Genomic DNA, 6,242 nt, shown 5'->3' on the forward strand with positions numbered 1-6,242 from the left:
CAAACTCCACCCAACACATGGTTCTGCTGATAGCACCCTATCTCTCCCCCATCTCTCTCTCTCCCTGTCTCTCTCTCCCTCTCTCTCCCTCTCTCCCCCATCTCTCTCTCTCCCTGTCTCTCTCTCCCTCTCTCTCCCTCTCTCTCCCTCTCTCTCTCTCTATCTGTCTCTCTCTCTCTCCCTGTCTCTCTCTCTCTGTCTCTCTCTCTCCCTCTCTGTCTCTCTCTCTCTCTCCCTGTCTCTCTCTCTCTCCCTGTCTCCCTCTCTCTCTCTCTATCTGTCTCTCTCTCTCTCCCTGTCTCTCTCTCTCTGTCTCTCTCTCTCCCTGTCTCTCTCTCTCTCCCTGTCTCTCTCTCTCTCTCTCTCTCTCCCTGTCTCTCTCTCCCTCCCTCCCTCCCTCTCTCTCTCTTGTATTTACAATTCACAAACTAAAGCATGCTGGATGTACATAGTGTGTAGTATGTACTATGTTGTACATAGTACATAATACATATTAGTACATAATACTTAGTAAATAGTATATAGTACATAGTAAATAGTACAAAGTATCTAGTATCTAGAACATAATATGTAGTACATAGTACTATGTACGTATGTGGTATGTACTACATAGTACTAGTAAATAGTACATAGTATCTAGTATGTAGTACATAGTACTATGTACATAGTATGTAGTACGTAGTATGTAGTACATACAATTGTATGTGGTATGTCAAACATAGTACTATATACATAGTATGTAGTACATTGTAAATAGTACATAATATCTAGTGTGTATTAAATAGTATGTACTACAGATGGTATTACATAGTATGTGTACATTGTACATATTACATAGTACATATGTATGCTGTTGTACCAAATACAGTAGTTCGTAGTACATTTTATTATTGTTTGGAGATTTTACATATTATATTCATTTCTTATATTTCTAGATTATATTTATTCATGGCATTTATATATTATATCAATTTATTATATTTATATATTATATTTATATATAATATGTATATATTACATATATTATATTAATTTCTTATATTTCTATATTATATTTATTCATGGCATTTATATATTATATCAATTTATTATATTTATATATTATATTTATATATAATATGTATATATTACATATATTATATTAATTTCTTATATTTCTATATTATATTTATTCATGGCATTTATATATTATATCAATTTATTATATTTATATATTATATTTATATATAATATGTATATATTACATATATCATATTAATTTCTTATATTTCTATATTATATTTATTCATGGCATTTATATATTATATCAATTTATTATATTTATATATTATGTTTATATATAATATGTATATATTACATATATATTATATTAATTTATTAAATGTATATGTTATATTTAAATGTTATTTTTGTATATTGCATTTATATATTATATTCATATATTGTGTTTATTTATTATATTTATATGTTATATTCATATATTATATCATAATGTTGCACCACATGAAATCAATATACCAATATATCAATATATCAATACATCCATCTATCAATCTATCAATCTATCAGTCTATCAATATATCAAAATATCGATATATCAATATATCAATGTATCAAAATATCAATATATCAAAATACCAATATACCAATATATCAATATATCAATACATCCATCTATCAATCTATCAATCTATCAGTCTATCAATATATCAAAATATCAATATATCAATATATCAATATATCAATACATCCATCTATCAATTTATCAATCTATCAGTCTATAAATATATCAAAATATCAATATATCAAAATATCAATATATCAATATATCAATATATCAAAATATCAATATATCAAAATATCAATATATCAATATATCAATACATCCATCTATCAATTTATCAATCTATCAGTCTATCAATATATCAAAATATCAATATATCAAAATATCAAAATATCAAAATATCAATATATCAAAATATCAATACATCAATATATCAATATAACAAAATATCAATGTAATGTGACGTTGAATCATATGACATCAACTGTCCTGGCGCATGAAGCTGCTGCTTTGAATAATCAGTACAACTCAGTTCTTTGTTTGGTTTTGTGTTTTCCTGATTCAGTGACGAGAAAGAACCTCAACTCATCTGAGATCAGCTCCGCCCAGGACCCACCGCTCCGCCCAGGACCCACCGCTCCGCCCAGGACCCACCGCTTCGCCCAGGACCCACCGCTCCGCCCAGGACCCACCGCTCCGCCCAGGACCCACTGCTCCACCATGTTTACACAAGTCACATTAGAATTCACATTTTGCAACATCCACTTTACTCCGAGTCAGCGTGTTGATAAGAGTCCAGCAGTAACACATGACAGAGCAGAGGTCAAAGGTCAAGAGACGCTTCAACAAGCGAATAAACAACCGTTAAAAAGTTGAATCGGACCCACCGGAGCCGGAGTCTCTTTCAAACACTCCACGGCTTTGCTAGTTCCAGTCCAGTTCCCCTCCAGTTCCAGTCCAGTTCTAGTCCAGTTCCAGTTCAGTTCCAGTTCAGTTCCAGTTCAGTTCCAGTCGTTTGAGCTGGTAGCAGAATCCAGCCACAGATCAGAGGGTTTGGAAGACCCGGTTGGACCTCACCTCACACTGGTCAGCGCAGCTTCTGTGAGATGTTGGCTCCTCCCACTCAGGTCCAAAGTTCTGTTGAAGGTTCTTATCTGTGGTGCTGCCCCAGCAACAATAACCTAATCACCTTATCAGCGGGTTCCACAGTCCTCCTGCCAAACACTACACTCCTGCCGGACCGGACCTGCCCTGCCGGTCCTGCCGGACCAGACCCGCCGGTCCTACCGGACCTGACCTGCTGGTCCTGTCGGACCAGACTTGCTGGTCCTACCCGACCTGACCTGCTGGTCCTTCCAGAGCTGACGTGTTGGTTCTACCTGAGCTGATGCTCTGGTCTGTTTAACTTGATGATTGATTGAAAATAAAAACATCCTCCTTCTGCCCCCCTGTGGCTTGGACATGATGTCATTTTTCAACGTTGTCGTTGACGTTGTCGTTGTCGTTGACGTTGACGTTGACGTTGACGTTGACGTTGTCGTTGTCGTTGTCGTTGACATTGACGTTGTTGTTGACGTTGTTGTTGACGTTGTTGTTGCCGTTGCCGTTGACGTTGTCGTTGACGTTGAAGTTGTCGTTGACGTTGTCATTGTCGTTGACATTGACGTTGACGTTGACGTTGTCGTTGACATTGACGTTGTTGTTGACGTTGTTGCGTTGCCGTTGACGTTGTTGGTGACGTTGTTGTTGCCGTTGCCGTTGACGTTGTCGTTGACGTTGACGTTGAAGTTGTCGTTGACGTTGTCATTGTTGTTGACGTTCACGTTGTCGTTGACGTTGTCGTTGTCGTTGTCGTTGTCGTTGACATTGACGTTGACGTTGTTGTTGACCTTGACCTTGACCTTGACGTGGTCGTTGACGTTAACGTTGATGTTGTCGTTGTCGTTGACGTTGACATTGTTGTTGACGTTGTTGTTGCGTTTGCCGTTGACGTTGACGTGGTCGTTGACCTTGACGTTGACCTTGACGTTGTTGTGGACCTTGACCTTGGCCTTGACCTTGACATTGACGTTGACGTTGACGTTGTCGTTGTCGTTGACCAGAGGAACGTGACGGGGCGGGGTCCTCGTGTGTCCAGCAACCAATCAAAATGCAGTATTCTGCCCCTTACCCGTAGACATGAAGACATTCCAGCCAATGGGAGAGCAGACAGCTGGGAGTGGATACTGCATAGCAACAGCACGCAAAGGCAGTAAGTCGACTGCAGCTCTGACCCAACAAACAGATTATTTATCATCATATTTGTAAATGTTTCAAACCCAAAAAAGAAAAGTGTCCCAAGAAAACAAAGAGTTTCAAAGTGCGTGGAGTGATTTGTTTGCGTTCACCGCCAGCGCTGCTAGCTTACCGCTATGTTGATCTGCGGCGGGAAATGAGCAAACAAAAAGGTAATAATAATATTTCATATTTATTTATATAACTTTTTACCTTTTTTACTTTTTAAACTTTTAACTTTTTCAACTTTTTACCTTTTTGACTTTTAACTTTTTTAACTTTTAACTTTTTTAACTTTTTACCTTTTTACTATTTTACCTTTTTAAGGGTTAGGGTTAGGGTTGGGGTTGGGGTTGGGGTTAGGGTTAGGGCAGGAGCTTCACCCAACCACCTGAGAGTCCTGCCTCTCCTTTCAGCGTCACATTCTCAATCAACAAATAAAGATTCTTCTTCTTGTTTGTGGCTCCAGGCCCATTTATTTATTTGTATTTATTTATTTATTTCCCCCCAAAAAACGGCTCCTTTGATGTTAAACGTTGCCGACCCCAGTGTTTTATCTTTGATTGATTTAAAGGTTGATGGTCTCCCAGAAAACTTCAATCCATCACAGGGTCACACAGCCACACCCACAGCACCGGCTGGTCTTACTGGACCTGATGGTTCTACTGGACCAGACCTGCTGGTTCTACTGGACCTGACCTGCTGGTCCTACTGAACAAGACGGTTCTACTGGACCAGGCCTGCTGGTTCTACTGGACCAGACCTGCCGATCCTACTGGACCTGACCCGCTGGTCCTACTGGACCTGAGGGTTCTACTGGACAAGACCTGCTGGCTCTACTGGACCTGACCTGCTGGTCCTACTGGACCTGATCTGCGGGTTCTACTGGACCTGCTGGTTCCGACATCAGCACACGGTGCCTGGCAGCGGGTCAGTGGATCAGAAGGAGCCGTGTCGGCAGGGAGGGTCCGCGCAGCAGAGATCTCAGCCACTGGAGAGGAGCTGGATGTTATGTGGGGAATGTCAGGTTGATGTGAGTCACGCCGGGGAACAGGGAGGCACAAGGGCGTCGCTGCACCAGAACCCAAACGGTCTCCTTATCGCCCCATCAGCTCAAGTATTCATGGGAGTTGATGCCAGCAGATGGGGAAAAGGGAGTTGTGCTCAGGACTTGGCAGAGAGCAGGAGGATCCTTTGCACGTACTCCTGCGCCTCCGTTGTGTCCTGCAGTTGAGTTCACCAGACGGGATCTTGACAAATCATCCCTTAACCTATCACAGCAGATGGAGCATTTCCACAATGAAAAGTGTTTGGGAGCAGCAGCTAACAGAGGCTAACAGAGGCTAACGGAGGCTAACGGAGGCTAACGGACTCACTGTGATATCGTCCTTAACATGTGGAAGCATCAGCAGCTGGAAGGTAAAAAAATGGAGCTCCTGCCTCAGTGAAGTGTTTTGTATTTTTCACCCTGAGCAAGAAGATGTGAGAGTGGTGACCTTCAGTGGGTGGAGGCAGGGTGGCACCCAAATCCACTTTAACTATCGCTGCAAGCTGCAATTAGACGGGAACAGTTGAGCCATTTGTCAGCAAAGTGGTTTGTTGCTGAATGTTTGTTCACTGCTTTGGTGGCTGAACAGGTTCTCACCAACTCAGGTTCCAACCAGCACCACGAGGAGCTTCAGCACAAGGAGCTGAACACAAAAATACATCATTTCAATTCCATTCCAATCCTCATCTGGAAAATAAAATAAATACATGTGTTTGAGAAGGTTGGTCCCAGAGAAGTAGGAATGTTGTACCATGGAGTTCCTGCCAAAAATGCGAGGGTTGCTGCTCTGGGGTGGAGGTCTGACTACGCCCCCGTCAAACTCTCAAAGTGGGATTAGAGAGGTGGTGTCCTCCCTCCACGGCAACAGCTGTGTCACAGCGGGGGGCAGAACCTTGGTTTACAGATATGTTCTTGCTCATATATTACATGTATTCGTATGGAACACGGGGAGACTGTAAATATCCCATAATATATAACAGAAGGATTAGAACTTGAACGAAACGAATTGTTCAGTTTCCATACACACACATAAACATACACACACACATACACACATACACATACAAATACACACACATACACACATACACACATACACATACACACACACATACACACACACATACACACATACACACATACACATACAAATACACACACATACACACACACACATACACACACACACATAAACATACACACACACATACACACATACACATACAAATACACACACATACACACATACACACATACACATACACACACACATACACACACACATACACACATACACACATACACATACAAATACACACACATACACACACACACATACACACACACACATACACA

The sequence above is a fragment of the Zeus faber genome (assembly GCF_960531495.2).
Source record: "Zeus faber genome assembly, chromosome: 4".
Classification (NCBI taxonomy): Eukaryota; Metazoa; Chordata; class Actinopteri; order Zeiformes; family Zeidae; genus Zeus; species Zeus faber.